Source organism: Eretmochelys imbricata, chromosome 7 (genome assembly GCF_965152235.1).
Source record: "Eretmochelys imbricata isolate rEreImb1 chromosome 7, rEreImb1.hap1, whole genome shotgun sequence".
NCBI lineage: Eukaryota > Metazoa > Chordata > Testudines > Cheloniidae > Eretmochelys > Eretmochelys imbricata.
Window position 1 is genome coordinate 104,960,158 of NC_135578.1, and position 17,385 is coordinate 104,977,542.

General features: G+C 42.0%; 1 long non-coding RNA gene across 1 annotated transcript; it reads right to left on the minus strand.

Annotated features, from left to right (window-relative positions):
* Nucleotides 1-3,798: 3,798 nt before the first annotated feature.
* Nucleotides 3,799-17,088, minus strand: LOC144267932 (uncharacterized). The gene is made up of 4 exons (XR_013346688.1): nucleotides 16,999-17,088; nucleotides 10,354-10,525; nucleotides 7,899-7,973; nucleotides 3,799-4,288 (listed from the first exon to the last, which is right to left on the minus strand). It is a non-coding gene; the product is annotated as an uncharacterized LOC144267932 (long non-coding RNA).
* Nucleotides 17,089-17,385: the final 297 nt, after the last annotated feature.

Here is a 17,385-nt window from a genome sequence, read left to right on the forward strand (position 1 = left end):
TAACTACTCTCTGGGGATGGTTTTTCCAACCAGTTATGCACTCACCTTAGAGAAGCTCCTGGTAGGCTATATTTCCCTAATTTGTATAGGAGAAGGTCCTGTGAGACAGTATCAAAAGCATTTCTAAAGTCAAGATATACCCCATCTACTGCTTTCCTGCTATCCGCAAGTCTTCTTGTTATCCTATCAAAGCAAGCTATTAGGTTCGATTTGTCAAGAACAAATCACATCAAACCATGTTGACTGTTACTTATAACCTTATTATATTCTAGGTTCTTTCAAATTGATTGCTTCAGTATTTGCTCCATTTTCTTTCCAGGTATTGAAGTTTAACTGACTGATGTGAAGTTCCCCCATGTTGTCCTTATTACCTTTTTATAGATTGGCCCTATGTTTGCCCTCCCCCAGTCCTCTGGAATCTCTCCCATCTTCCAGGAACATTTCCTATAAAAAAGGGACTACAATATTCTAGTATTTTACAGCAATCATATATGATACTGCAGTATTGCTGTTGTACATAGTAATGTTTTGTATCTGTACATATTGAAGAATACCATAGTATTTTTTTAAAGGATATAGTAAACCTACGGTGGAAACCTGGCCCCACTGAAGTCAATGGCAAAGCTCCCATTGATTTCTGTGGGGCCTAGATTTCATCCCTAGTTCACAAATCCCTATGGCCAGTTATACCACTTCACCCTTTAACCTTCATTTTCTAGGCGACAAATGACATTTGATCTGTACGCAGTTTGGACTTGTCTGTGGTGATGTGAGTTAACTAAATGGTGCATATTCATCTGCTGAGGGTATTTGGATTACAGCCTTTGTTGCTGCGTGTTAGGAGTTTCTGGAAGAAAGAAAATGCTAGGACAGATCAGCAGTGAGGAAGGCCACTTTCTCACCTACCTTCTGCCGCATTTCTGCCTGGCCTGTAGTGCCTGTAATAAAAACTGGTTTCATGTATTTCGAAATTATATCCCTGCCATTAACAGAGATGAGCTCCTGGAGAGTAGGAAGCCACTTTATGGTGTGCTCTTTGGCAATGAAGTCCATTTCCTTTTACTGCAAACAGATATGCTAGAGTAGATTAAAGGAGAATTTATTTTTCGTGTCTGAGATGATGTGGTAGAAGATACAAGTTTTGCCAAGGGCATTCAATCTCACTGACTGATATGCTGCTATTTTACAGGAATTTGCTGGCAAGTGCCGAGATGGGCCTGGCAAGATGATTCTGGAACAACTCGTTGGGGGTTGAGAGGGAAACCACCACAGCATATGCAAAGGGTTGGGTACTACTTGAACTAGAATTAACTTTACAGAAGGCTGTACTTTTATTGCTAGCTACATTGAGCCTGCTATGGGCCAGGCTAAAAGTGGTTCAGGAGACTACAGACCATGACCAGGCAGTTAATTCAGTGACAGTAGCACCAGTAGGTCAGCATCAATGTAGATGGCATCATAGAATTAACTCCTTGTTTTCTAAGCGAAAGGCTAGTTTTTCACATAGATCCACATGCACAGAAACAAGTAAGACCATTGTGATTAAGAACGCTCCATTACTACAAGCCACATTCTTAGAGTTGTCAGGCATAGGACATTCAGTGTGTTGGATTTGTAGACTGGATATCAAACTTCATTGCTGCCTGCACGGATAGCTGGGATCTTACAATTTTTATAGCCTAGGAAGAATTTTCATCATAAAGAAACTCTGAGAGCTCTTCAGTATAAAATATAAGCTTGCATGATGATCCTTTAGTGGATACATGGCTGATGTGGTAAATTGCAGAAGACATCTTGTCTCATTTTCCTGGGTCAATAATTGATACCAACTGAACCATAATGTTGCACTAGTATCACCTGTCATTACTGCTGTCTCTACAGAGTAGTTCAAATCAGCTTTAGAATTATGACCTGTGCTACGGATGTGTCAGATAACATCATTTTGATCCAGATGTCCTGTTCTGCTTTCTCATCTGTGAGGAGTTAATGTCACGTGATGTGTGTATGATATATGACATTCAGTCTGACTGTTCCTAGTGTAATCAAATGAAGTATTTGATCTTTCTTCTGGTGACCAGGGAAAGGCTCTCCAGTGCTATAAAATAGCTTGCCAGTCGCATGGTAAAACAGCTAACACATGTGCATCCAGTTCCCTCACCTTAGGGTGACCAGATGTCCCGATTTTATAGGGACAGTCCCGATATTTGGGGCTTTTTCTGATATAGGAGCCTATAACCCCCCACCTCCGTCCCGAGTTTTCATACTTGCTGTTTGGTCACCCTACCTCACCCACATAGGAAAAGACTGCTAGTGAAATGTGAAACCACACTAGTGGGTTGCTGTCATGCTATGGCTGTAATTGATTACTTCAGCAAGTGGCCAGAAGTAACCTTAACGCTTCAGGTAATTGCTACAGTGGTAAACAACGTTTTTTATAAATCTTCTGTTATGAAGGGATGCTGGAGGAATTAGGCTCTAATGATACAATGGACATAAGTTCATATCCATGGAATTTCCAGAGTTCTTGAAGACTTATGTAAATAAAACAGACAATTTTCCATTTGTTATCCTCAGCATGACAGGGAAATAGAATATTGTAATCACATTTTGCAAGACTGTTTGTAAATGGACCTAAATGGGATCCCCTGGAAATAATTTGTCAAATTTAATACAGATCTTGAGAGCAGTCCATGCTATCTACATCAAAATAGTTTCACAGGCAAAGCACGCAGACTAAATTAAATGTTGATGTATTCCAGGATTCTAAGGCTGATAAATAGGTAAAAACACAATTCAACACAACAAAACATGCAAGTCTGCAGCTGACAAAAGCAGAATAAAAATAAATGGTTCACAGATAAACACAGTAATACCAGGTACAGAAGATGTTCCTCCCTGGGCGTTGGTAGCTGATGGCTTCAGCGGTGAAGGCCATAGCGTAGACGGTGCCAGGTGTTTTCTTCATAGTGTTGCCTAACCCCAGATGGTGAAGATACCTGACCACACTCGTATCTTCCTGACTGTGATAGGACTACATATGAAGTAAGTTAGCAAAGAAACTGTTCAGGGAATGTCAGTTAAAGGGAGACAATTGAACCTATAATCAGAGGTCCAAGTAGTCAAATTTGCACCTGAGATTGAACTGCACTCTTGATCGCACCTGAAAATGAATTGTGCAAAATGTGGGCACAAATATTGTGGCTAAAATTTGGGTGCACAAGGGATGGCTGTATTAATGAGCAACAAAGCCATGAGTGGCTTAAAGTAGGTCTAAACTTTAGACCATGTCACAACTGCATGCATTCTGCACATGCCAATATGTTATGCAAAACTGTTTTTGTGAGAATCATTTAAAGTTTGTGGTCTATTATTTCTTGCTACCCTTTTTAGTACAGCCAGTGGCCTTAGCTAGCATGAGTCCCACTGTATAGAGCTCAGAAGGAACCATAAATTCTATAAACATGACCTAGCTTTTTGATATACAAAAAATAATAATAATAAAAAAAATCTTGGGGCTAGCTGGAGTCAGGAGTGAACATTGTGTTGGGTTCTACTGGGAAGCTGAAATTCCCCCTTCCCCCCTCAGCTCCAGTTGCAAGCCCACAAGATTAAGGTCTTTAAAGCTGTGGCATCTGTAGTTATAGAAAGCTGACAGTGTCCCCCCTCTAAATCTGGTCTATCTTGGACCTTCCATATTTGACAATTCTACTGTGAGTTTCACATTCTGAGGAGTAAAAGGAGGAGGAAACATTGCCATGAGAAGTTGAATTTATTTATTTATTTGAATAAAGGCAGCTGCTTGAAGCTCTATAGGAATTTGTAATGTTAGAAAAAAGTGCTGGTGTACTGAAGAAGTGGACAGTGGATGGGGTCAAAGGCAACTTATCTCAAAATCTAACTCCACATTTATGGTGTATGTATATAAATCTCTGTGTCAAACCTACTTCTGTTTTAAGTTTCCCTTGACAGTGCCCTTCTTGACCTATTTTTTTTTTAATTCAAGATGATTTAGGAATAATTGCTTCCCCTTTGCCAATTATTGTCCTTCATTGATAGAGAAGCCATGAAATCCCCAGAGGTTGAAGTAAAGTTTTGTATGTCTATACCACAAGCCATTTTGGATAGCCATTCCTGCTCATGTGGAGCTGCACTTTCAGAGTGCCCAGTCTTCTTGCACAAAAACTTCTGTGGATGATAAAAATGCTTCAGGGATTGTGAGATCCACTGGTCATGAGTGAAATTCATGAATTCGTCATTCAGATTCCTTCACTGCGTCGTTCAGACAAGCCTAAAACACAATGGACATTATTTTGCTCTCACATCCGTGCAAAATCACTGATAACTGCACTATGTAAGAGCAGGTTAGACTTGTGTAAAACCTGTGTAAGTGAGATTAGAATCAGTGTTGTCTGTTGTTCAGAGCACTAATCAGTCTAATTCAAAGCCCACTGAAGTCAATGGGAGTTTTCCACTGCTGGCAATAGGCGTTAGATTGGGCTCATACTGATTTCTCACTTCAAAGAAAACTGTTTCAGTGATTTAGAATTGCAAGTGATTATATTTTCTTATGCAGTTGCTAGGACATTTGTGAACAGTAAGTGGATAAACCCTAGCTAAATTCATACAAAATCGATAAACTGTAAAATGGGCAAATTCTAACAACAGTAAGCAACTTGGATGTGCTTTTTCAGGATCCGGCCACTTTTCTGTCTGCAAAGATTAGTACACTCACTTCTCCAGGCTCCCACAGTCTTGCTGGTCCCTTAAAGGGAAATAGTTTATGTAGAAAAATGAATTAAGCTATTTCAGGACACAAAACATAGAGGAGGAGTCATGGGTTGAAATTAAGGAAAAAAAAATCTCCACTGAATCTGAGAAGATCCTGAATGCTGAAATTTGTTAGCTTGCAGAATTATTCTCAAAGGAAGTGACCGAAACCTAATCACATGATTTGTTAAAAAATTAATCTGATCAATCCTTCACCTTCTACACATGTAAATAAAAACATAACTTCTGGTGCTTCCTTGCTATTTCTTGGCTGTTCATAGAGATACAAGAATTTCTTACCAGGCTGCAACTGTTCGGACCCCAAATGTCAAAAAGAGACAATTGGTCTGAAGGGTGCCTCAAATGCCCAGAAGGTGACCAGTTAAGAATCAAAATGTTTTAAGCATTAATCACTTCCACGGAATATCTGAAAGGGCTAATGGCTGCTGCTCAGACTTACTGAAAGTATTTGTTTTCCTCTATTAGTAATTTATACACCCCAGAGCAAACTGTCATAGAATCATAGAATATCAGGGTTGGAAGGGACCTCAGGAGGTCATCTAGTCCAACCTCCTGCTTGAAGCAGGACCGATCCCCAATTAAATCATCCCAGCCAGGGCTTTGTCAAGCCTGACCTTAAAAACTTCTAAGGAAGGAGATTCTACCACCTCCCTAGGTAACGCATTCCAGTGTTTCACCACCCTCCTAGTGAAAAAGTTTTTCCTAATATCCAACCTAAACCTCCCCCACTGCAACTTGAGACCATTACTCCTTGTCCTGTCCTCTTCTACCACTGAGAATAGTCTAGAACCATCCTCTCTGGAACCACCTCTCAGGTAGTTGAAAGCAGCTATCAAATCCCCCCTTATTCTTCTCTTCTGCAGACTAAACAATCCCAGTTCCTTCAGCCTCTCCTCATAAGTCATGTGTTCCAGACCCCTAATCATTTTTGTTGCCCTTCGCTGGACTCTCTCCAATTTATCCACATCCTTCTTGTAGTGTGGGGCCCAAAACTGGACACAGTACTCCAGATGAGGCCTCACCAATGTCAAATAGAGGTGGACGATCACGTCCCTCGATCTGCTCGCTATGCCCCTACTTATACATCCCAAAATGCCATTGGCCTTCTTGGCAACAAGGGCACACTGCTGACTCATATCCAGCTTCTCGTCCACTGTCACCCCTAGGTCCTTTTCCGCAGAACTGCTGCCTGGCCATTCGGTCCCTAGTCTGTAGCTGTGCATTGGGTTCTTCCGTCCTAAGTGCAGGACCCTGCACTTATCCTTATTGAACCTCATCAGATTTCTTTTGGCCCAATCCTCCAATTTGTCTAGGTCCCTCTGTATCCTATCCCTGCCCTCCAGCGTATGTACCACTCCTTCCAGTTCAGTATCATCCGCAACTACTATAAGAACAGGGCAATTTAGTACAGGCAGAACTGTGTATAGTACCTGGAACCCTAACATTATTTAAATATAATTGTAGAGCTGTAATATCACCCAATGTTGCAGCATCCTTCGAACATATGAATTTGGAATTTCGGTAACTTTTAAAATGTGTCTTATCATTGAATTGTAATACTGGCTTGGTGCTTATCTCTAAGAGGTTTAAATTTCCCCTCTATTAATGTAATTCCAGCAATCTATTATTTCCAGGCCATTTAGGGGAAGGTTAAAATGGAGATGGTCAGGGACACAACCCCATGGGCTGGGAGTCCCTAAAGCTGATTGCCAGAAGCTGGGACTGGATGATAGGGGATGGATCATTTGATATTATCCTGTTCTGTTCATTGCTTCTGAAGGGTCTGGCACTAGCCACTGTAAGAAGAGAGAATACTAGGCTAGATAGACCATTGGTGTGACCCAATATGGCCATTAGGCCAATTATGACCCATTAGGGGTCTAGAACACATGACTTATGAGGAGAGGCTGAGGGAGCTGGGATTGTTTAGACTGCAGAAGAGAAGAATGAGGGGGGATTTGATAGCTGCTTTCAACTACCTGAAAGGGGGTTCCAAAGAGGATGGCTCTAGACTGTTCTCAATGGTAGCAGATGACAGAACGAGGAGTAATGGTCTCAAGTTGCAGTGGGGGAGGTTTAGATTGGATATTAGGAAAAACTTTTTCACTAAGAGGGTGGTGAAACACTGGAATGCGTTACCTAGGGAGGTGGTAGAATCTCCTTCCTTAAAGGTTTTTAAGGTCAGGCTTGACAAAGCCCTGGCTGGGATGATTTAACTGGGAATTGGTCCTGCTTCAAGCAGGGGGTTGGACTAGATGACCTTCTGGGGTCCCTTCCAACCCTGATATTCTATGATTCTATGATTCTTATGACCTTTTTAATTTTACCTGCCAACAATCTGGTTCCCTTCTGGTTTAGGTCCTTCCTTTCTGTATAGGCTCGTCCTTTCCCCAAAAGTTCCCTGGCTCCTAATAATAGTCTCATCCACTCATTGACATCCTGCATTTCTGCCTGTCTAACTGGCCCTTTATGCGGAACTGGAAGCATTTCAGAGAATGCTACCATGGATGTCCTGGACTTTAATCCTTACCTACCACCCAATTTGGCCTCCAGGACCTCTCTCCTACCTTTCCCTATCTCATTGGTACCTACACATACCACAGACACTTGCTCCTCCCCAGCACTTCACATATATCTGTTCAGATGTCTCAAGAGGTCTGCAATCTTTGCACCCAGCAGGCATTTCATCACAATGTTCTCCCAGTCATCACAAACCCAACTATCTATATTTCTAATGATCAAATTCCCCATTACTATTACCTGTCTCTTCCTAATAACTGGGGACCCCTCCCTTGTAGGGGTATCCCCAGTGTGAAAAGATAACATGACATCATCTGGAAGGAGTGTCCCAACTATGGGACCATTTCCCTCCATTCTAGCTTCATGTTCTGTTTCCAAGATTTTTATCCTCCTGAACAGCACAGAGGCTGTCAGACTGGGGATGGGACCACTCTGTGTCCTTCAAAGTCTCCTGTATGTATCCCTTAGAGCCTCCAGTTCAACCACTCTGTGGACACCGTGTCCTTTTGAATATAATATGCCCATTTTGCAGGCTATAGCTCCAACATGCCCATCCTGGCTAGTGCACTTCTGTGGGAAGCACAACTTACCTGAACCCCGGTTGCTTCTTCCTTTGAAAATGCTTAGTGGAAACAAATGGCACTTGTTGCAGGCACAAATACCTACTTTAGAAACAAAAAGCCTTAGAAAAAAGTTAGCCCTTGATGCTAGTTATGCTTATTGTTAATAGAGTAGCTGCATTTTCTTCATTAATTTTTTACAGTGCATTTGGGAAATTTTAAAATACCTATAAAAGCCAGTTTAAAAACTCTAATTGTAGTAACTGCTTAGTAAATGCATACTCTGGGATTTGTTAAAATGTAGACAAATCAGCTGGATACAGCAATTAGAGTGCAGAATTTCACACTTTCAAAAACACTGATTCCTGACACAATAGACACTGGTTCTTCTGCGGATGAATATGCCAGTACTTATTAAAAGGATATTTTGTTCATTGACCCACTCGTCTACTAACGGCTCCTTCTGAGCTGCCACATATGCGGAGTAAATTGTAAGGCACCAAATTCTTGTCAAGCGTGTGATTGCACAGTGAGTGGCTTTAAAACAAATAAACATCATGTTATGTATTTTCACATAGTAAAACTGTTTAGTCCACATTATGGATAAATAACTTCTTCAGTATGACAATTTTGGAGGCAGTGGGCATAATTCTTAGTAAAGGGGTACCACTTTCTGCTTTTCCAGGAACTGGGGGTGGGATGTGTGTGTGTGTGGAGGGAAGTGGGCAGGTTTCTGATCAATATGGAAGACTTCCTAGATATGAGGAGGGAATAGAGAACACTTTCATTAATGGAAATGCAAAACAGTCAAAAACATTCCTTACCTTTTCACTTTTATAAAAAAAACTTAGGAATTGGTAAATTGAATTTCTCAGTATTTTAATGGTTGGTTTGCTTAACATACTACACTGTATGGCTGAGATTTTCAGATTTAGTAAACCTTTAGTTAACTTTAGTTTAAACTTTAGTTAAAGAGTTATAACCTCTTTGGTTATAAGTGTTATCTTTGGTGTGAGATCTGAGGTGAAAATTGACCTGGAGGTAAGTGACTGGTCCTTTGGGACTGGACATAATGTGAATATTTTGTGATCTTTGTTGTAAAGTAACCATCTAACACAGCGTCAAGCTTGCCTGGGTGGCAAGATAGGAATGCCCAAGGGGATTGTCTGGGACTCCATGTTAAGGCATTATAGGACCTGAGGAGATTATGTTTTTTTACTTGGTTGGTGAAATCTAATTATAGAACTCACAGCCAGTTTGGGGTTTGTGCCCTGCTTCTGAACAGTCTGCCTTGAGGTTGATATTCTTGCTCGTGAGCCACTCCAGACAGCGTGGCATCCATTATTAAATATTTGCTCACCCTGTTGGTACTTATAGACTGTAATCAAGTCATCCCCTTAACCTTCTCTTTGTTAAGCTAAATAGATGAACTCCTTGAATCTATTACTATAAGGCATGTTTTCTAATTCTTTGATCATTCTTTTGGCTCTTCTCTGAATCCTCTCTAATTCATCAACCACCTTCTTGAATTGGGAGCACCAGAACTGGACACATTATTCCAGCAGCCGTCAGACCAGTGCCAAATAGAGACGTAAAATAATCTCTCTACTCCTATTTGAAAAACACCAGCTGGTGAGACTGAGGGGAATCTCATTATTTATCCAAACTGGAATGAGTCATTGGAACAGGGGGCTGGATTCTGGGTCTCCCACATGGGTTCCTTAACAACAGTCAATCTCCCTCTCTCTCTGAGACCCAATTATCACTGAAACACAGTGGAACAGCTTCAGTAGGTTATTCACCAGAATACACCATAATTGAATGGCTGGAGCACTCTCCTGAAAGGCAGGGCATCCCCGCTTCACACCCTCTCTCCCCGCATCCCTCAGGCAGAGAGGGTAGTTGAACTTGGGTCTTCCATATCCCAGGTGAGTGTTCTAACCACTGGGTTAAAAGTCAGAAGGTGAGCAGCAGTCCCACCATCTCCTAACTTCCATTATAAACCCATGCCTAAGTGACTTGCACATGGTCACAGAGGAAGTGTGTGGCACAGCAGGGAATTGAACCCAGGTCTCCCACGCTCACACCCTAGCTCCCATACCAGCCTTCTCCTTGTTACAGCAAACTAGCTTTACCAGAGAGCTTCAAACTGTTCCAAAATGAATGTGCGGGAACGAAATTGTTTTTGCACAAACTCGAATTAAAAAGGCAGTATTGTCATTGTCATGCTTGGGGCCATTTTCCTTGTAAAGCTATTAATTAGACACAGAGAGAGGCAGACAGAGGAAACCAGTTATAGGTCACTGGAATATATACCAAAGCAAAAAGTTCAATATTGGTGGAGGGAGGGGGGAGAGAAGTTATTTTATACCTAGTTCAGTTAATGAGAAGGAAAATCTTATTTTCCCCAGAGTAATGAGCAGCCAAGGAGCAGAAACAAGTTGCATTTGTCAGAATCAAAGTAGCCATCTGGGGGCACACCCACCTGTTTATGTCTGCTACATCTTTGCAGAGTGCAAACTGTTGTATCAACATGGTGCTTCTCCAACTGAACATTCTTTTGAAAACATGACTCACGAGGTAGTGCAGAAAGATAGTCTTTCTCAATCAGGAGGCTATTTCTGAAAGCATGCTTGGCACCTGTGCTGCAATCTTGCCTGAAAGAGAAAGTTGTAGGGTATAGTGGCATTCACAATATCCAAAGGCAGATAGTCTGATGAATTTGTGACAGGGAAGATTTGGGTGATAAATTCATCCTGCGTCTTGAGAAGGACTCAGCACAGCTCTTCCAGATAATTGAACTTTAATGTATTTAAATTTCATGGAAAACCATATGGAGGGGAATAGAAAGCTAATTTAAAATAGTGCTCAAAGCAATCAATATGTTAACAGAGTCCTTCAATTTTTCACACTTGGTTGCTGAAAGATCTTGAAAATGTAAGCTTTTTTTTTTAAAAAAAAAACAACTGGTAATATGAAAACAGTTTCTGGCATGTTGCAGTCAATCCTCAAGAGCTCAAGTGAGCCTATGTTGTGAAAGTGAATATGTATTGTGAAGACACAAATCATCTTATTAGATGGAAAAATGTCAGCTAAGCCAACTTTCATCAAGCAATGCACATTTCTGTAGCCTTTTGGGAAGACATGGAAAATCCCTAGGATTCAAATTGATGGCCTTTATACAGCCCAGAAAAAGCAATGATATAGTATGAATTGTTAAAACAGATTGCAATAGATTGTGAAAGTAAGAAGCCTTTGAATATAAATGGATCTATGGATATATATGAGCAGGAGAATCCAGTGTTATCAATTATAAGCATGTATTTAAAAGGATTTGAAAACTAGCAAAGCTTTTTCTATCTCCCTTATTCCTTAGCATACCTCAAGGTCAACTCTTTCCATACTGAGGTTTTGAAAAAGGCTTTCAAGATTCTCTCAGAATAACTAATACTAAACTTCCACTCTCTAAGGTTGACCTTCTAACGCCGGCCTCTTCTGCATCATGTATTAAAATCCATATACTTTTTTAAAATTTTTTTGGCTCATAGCCAGGAGAAATAGATTTAATTAGGTTCTATATTAAAATAGCTGCAGGACAATTTAATAGTCTAGTGTGTAATCAAAATGTTCCTAATTACATTACATCTTATGAAAAGGAGATGTTTTGATAATATCTGTTTAATCTAACTGAACCAAAAAGCCCATACATGTGCGTGTCTGAAGTTCTTCATTTAAGCAGCATTTGCCTCCATGCAACTAAGAGAAAGAAGCAGAAGCTCATGGTTTTCTGGTGATCCTGTTTATGAGAGGTTTGCAAGCTAAAAAAGGAATAGTCAGGGGAAAACAGTCCCTGCAATGATCTTCCAGCAACATGTACAAACTTCTCAGCCAGCTCTGCAACAAGGGTGTGGTTTAACCTCACTGAGGGCGGGACTGGCTTCTGTGGCTTTTCTTAAAAGCAATTTTTTGTAAGAAGTTTTTAAAAGCTTTTTTTCCCTAAGCAAACACTACTGCTATCCCTTTCATCCTTTGATGCATGGGCTATATTTCAGAGTCACTAAACCCAGTCTTAAAGAACCACACTGACATTATCGTATGGATCTGCAATTAACAGGCTCGAAGGAAACATTATTTCTGATTATAGCAGGACAAACTATCCATAGAACAACATTATCAAAAACAACATAACCCCACTTTTCTCTTTTTTCCCCTCTTGTCTTTCCCTTTTCCCCTCCCCCTCCCGCTCCCACCCACACCCACTCTCCTTCTCTCCAAGTACTTCTGTGCTAGGACACTCTTGACTAAAGAACATTAGGTAATTATGCAACCCAAAACTTTGAGTACTGCAATCACAATTAATCTTGAGAGATCAACATCACAGCAAGATTACTTGAAATGAGATGAGAAGCTCTTAAGTTTAGTGTCATCATAGTATTGATCTTATTAAAACATTTGTCTTCCTATTGCTGTTCTACTGCAAGTAGACTCATCTTTTAAAACCTGTCATGGGTACTTACAGATTGCACTGCAGCTGACTGAAAGCATTTCACCTAAACCATTATGAGAGTTGGAAGTTGCAGCTGTTACTACTTCTCAGAGTCAGACAGAGTTTAGAGACAGAAAGGACCACCAGATTATCTAGTCTGACCTCCTGTATGTCACAGGCCAAAACTACCACCCAACACCTGCACACTAAACCCAGCAACCAAATTAGACCAAAGTATTACAGCCCACAGGAGACGTATGTGCCACAGTAGAGAATAAGAGGGACTGAGGTGCACGAGTGTCCAACACCCTCCCTCTGTAATGGAAGAGAAATAGTTAAGTGAGATACACCCAGATAATCCTGGTAAGAGACCAGCACCCACACACTGCAGAGGAAGAAAAAACAACAAGGTCATTGCCCATCTGATGGCACTTGGTTAGATCCCAAGCATGTGAGCAGCTAGCCAAGCACCAGAGACAGAGAGAGAGAATGCTCAGTGCTACCTTAGAGCACTGGCCCTCCCAGTCCAATGTCCTTTCTCCAGCCTTGGCCACCCCTGATGCTTCAGAAGGAGATGAAGCCACACTAATCCCTCCCAGAATACCGGGGGAGGACCTCTTCCGGGGCTCCACAGATGGGTAGCTGAAACCCTGAAGCATGAGCTTTTAGGAACATCATACCTAATAATTAGGGCAGAATCAGAGCTCTAGGAGCTGTCACTGACAGGTTACATATATTAAATGTACAACATCAGAACAGTTCCCTAAAACTTTTGTTATTACTATAGTCATTGGGATTAGCAAAACAAAACATGCAAGATGAAGAGCTAGTGAAAGCAGCAGATTAAAATAAGACCAGTGGCCTAACTAATGCACATGGGATATTTACTCAGATTGGTCACTAAGGCTATATTTGTATTTTTATAAGACTATTGAAATGTCCCCTTCCCCCAAATAGTTTAAGAGATGGACTTGGATATTATTCCAGAGTGAGTTACATTAAAAAGGAATACTCCAAGTTGTGGTACTGATACTAAACTGTCTCCTGTCCCTATTATTAAACCTATTAGGGTGACTAGGTGCCTGGTTTTCGACTGGAACACCTGGTTGAAAAGTGACCCTGGCTGATCTGGTCAGCACCACCAACCAGGCCATTAAAAGTCTGGTCAGCAGTGCTGCGGAGCTAAGGTAGGCTAGTCCCTACCTGTCCTGGCTCTGCACTGTGCCCCGGAAGCGGCCAGCAGGTCCGGCTCCTAGGTGGGGGGGTGGAGGAGGGGTATCATGGGGCTCCGTGCACTACCTCCACCCCGAGCACTGGCTCCGCACTCCCACTGGCCATGAACCACGGCCAATGGGAGCTGTGGGGGCGGTGCCTGTGGGGGAGCTGTGCTGCTGATTGGGAGCCGCCTGAGGTAAGCCTGCGCCCCAACCCCAAGCCCCAACCTCTGCTCCAGCCCTGTCCTCCCCCCAAGCCCAGAGCCCCCTCCTGCACACCAAACCCCTCATCCCTAGCTCCACCCCAGATCCTGCACCCCCAGACAGAACCCCCCCCCACTGCACCACAACCCCCTTCCCCAGCCCAGAGCCCCCTCCCACACACTGAACCCCTTTGCCCCATCCCCTAACCTGGAGCCCCCTCTTGCACACCAAACCCCTCATCCTTGGCCCCCACCCTGGAGCCTGCACCCCCAGTTAGAGCCCTCATCTGCTCCCTCACCCCAACCCCTGGCCCCAGCCCAGTGAAAGTGAGTGAGGGTGGGGGAGAGTGAGCCACTGAGGGAGGGGGAATGTAGTGGGGGGGCAGGGCCTCAGGGAAGGGGTGGAGCAGGGGGTGTGGCCTAAAGGGATGGAGCAGCGCTAGGGTGCTTTGTTTTGTCTGATTAGAAAGTTGGCAACCCTGTTCTAGATAGGACTGCACAAACAGGCTCATAGTGTAGGGCCAAGGGCCACAGGACTTGGGATGTGAAAGGGCCCTTCATAGAGGTAAAGTATGATGCCATGAGCCCCCACAGGGCTCCCTCCCTGTGCGTTGAGAATCAGAGCTTCCAACCTGACTGTGCACAGCAGCTCTTGGGAGTACATGGGGCATGGCTGAGAGATCTGTCACTATGCAGATCCTCCGGTATTTCTACCCCAGTTTGTGTGTTCACGGGCCATTGCAGCCCTGAAACTGGAGGAGCAGTGGCAGAGCAACTCCTCTACAAATGTACTTTGCTTATCCTGTCACTCTGTTTATTTAACCTGTGTAGCCTGGGTACATGTGCCTATACGGAGCCAGGTCAGGCCGGAGACTGATAGGGGAGCACAATTTTTAAGGTGTTTGATCCATAACAATGCAACTGATTTAATTGTTGCGGGATGAAAAAAGTGATAATATTGTGAAAAGAGGGTCCTCTGCAAAAGTCTAAGTTTACATTGACCAGTGATCTGCAAATAGTACCATTCACCCTGCCTTATATAAACAAACAGCACTGGCCAAGGAATGGGCCATTGGCAGATCTGGCATGTAAGCGTTCATGTACCCCACAAGCAACTAAAATTTGCAATTCTGTCTATTTGGTACATACCATTCTCGTCCTGTTATTATGCAGCACCACACGACCACCACCACTCTACAACTCAATTTTTTAAATAGGAGATTAATTTATAGTTACGGAAACTTACCATTCCATTTCTACAAAGATGGTCTAATTCATTATTCCCTGTAGTGGAGAAGGGCGCTCAAAGTTGTAATAGGTTTTTGGGTTTTTTTGAGGGTCAGCATGATAGCTGCCCTTATCTTCTATTTGCCTCCCACCTATGTACAGTTTTACCATACAGGAATCTTCTGTGAACTAGTTTAATGGGACTGACCTTCTCACAGAAGCTCATTATAGCACAGTGACTTTTGGTTTGTTTGATAAATTTCCCAATGTTTCTAGCCACAGGTAGGAACATGCAGTCCCTTAGGAAGATAATTGCACATACTTATTGTGATGAAAGTTGCCCAGTTACTATGTGACAGTACACAGAATTAATTCCATTCTTGAACATGAGAAAACCAGAATCAAGGACAGGGAGCTAAGTTCTTGTCAGTTACATCTCTGCAACCTGATTGGAGTGGTGGAGGCGGGGTTGAAATCAGTCTTACCAATATAATTAGAAGTGGGAATGGGCCCATTTATAATAGTGCCAAGGTGTACTATAACTGAAAGAATATTTTCACCTACAGTGTGTTGTCACATAGCAAAGTGCTAATACAGTGTATTTTGTGCTTTGGAACTGATGAAGCAAGCATCTGATTTAAAAAGGTAACAAACTTTTCATGTTTTGTCTTCATAGATTAGTCCAAAAACACTTGTTTGGCAGAAAAATCCCAAGCCTGCAGGAAGTACCACAGGGCCTGCTGTAGTCACACAACAAAGTAAAGAGAAAAAACAGAATATGGCAACATCAAGCCACATGCAGTTTGAGGTCTTCTGTTCCAGAGGAATCTCAACTCATTTTGTGGTCAGCTTTCCAGGCATTTGTTCCCAGACAGTTACTCTTAGTTTGAGAAGCATGTACAATAGGTATATATATATAGTCTTGACAGGGGTCCAAGGTGAAAAATATTATTTTAAGAAGACACGCTGTATGCTGTACAAATAGGAAGAGCATGGGGGCAGCGTGTGCTATTTGGGAGCATATGTGCATGACAGAAATGGAATCCACTTGCAGTTTGCATTATATCTGTGTATAGACTAGATCATGATTTGGAACTCTGTAGTGAAGTAACTTGATCTAGCTTAAATAATTCCACAAGGGCCACAAAAATCCTTTGAGGTAACATTAGTTTTCCTTCTGACTCACCCAAAAGGAATGCATGACATCAGTTTATGGTGTTGCTTAGACTGAATGTGGAATTTTAAAAAAGTTTAAAAATATTTGTGCTGGAGTTACATGTGCAAATTCCATTTACAAATTGGAGTCCACCTTATACCCTGATATCCCAGGTCCCCCCATTAATGTGGAATCCTAATTAACTTCTGCATACCTAACAAGGGGTCCAAGTACTCAAGTCTCAGGCTATCAAACATCCTACAGAAGGATGGTGAGTGGTCATTAAAGAGTGGATGCATAAACACTCATTTAGACATGGGATTATATATTATTTGGGAACATTTACATAATTAAAAACAAGGAAGTAATACAGCAAAGAATTGTGGAGATGAAGGAAGAAGGAGACACACATCAGGGCCCTAATTAAGCCCTGGGTGATCGCTACTTCCCACCACCCAACACAGATGTAATGAGGTTGAGTGGTGCCCGTACAAGAGAAATTAAAACTAATTATTCCTCAACAAAAAGGTTTTTATTGATTTTCGGCTGTAAAGGCAATACAGACAAAATAAGAAAAGAAAGATTAAAGACCAGCACTGAATAAGGATTAATATAAATGGCAAATTATACTGAAGACAAGCACAAGTACATGCAAAGCTACTATTCATCAAGGAGCTAATGAACGACAACCTCACATACACTCGCACTGGCAAATTAGGACAAGCACAAGCACATGTAAAGCTATCACACACCAGTCACTTACCATTGGTTTTGCACTACAGTATAGATACAACTAAGATCAAATCAGCTCGAACAACCAGACTTTTTTACTCCATAATCTTACCCTGCATTTGCCCAAAAATACGTTACCCTTCAGTCAGTCATTTTTCTGCACTGGCGAGGTACAGACAGTCGAGAAGTGCGCGTCCCTTTGGTTCAGGGGCTGTGGGTCAGGTTTTTCCGATACCACCTCACACACACTAGTTCTGTGCCTTCATATTTTTTATCTGATCTGTCAGCCATGTTTTAAAACAGACCAACCAATCAGGGTGGACCACATTGTTAATGTGGTTAGTGTGATCGCCTTAATCTTATAATTGATGCATACTTATCTCCTTGTAGCCAATGTCAGTTAATCGTATAAGTTAGGCTTATTTATCTCCTGTAGCCAATTGGGTCTTAAATGTGGTTAACGTGGGTTTGATAAGTACATAGGAGTCAACACAAAGTG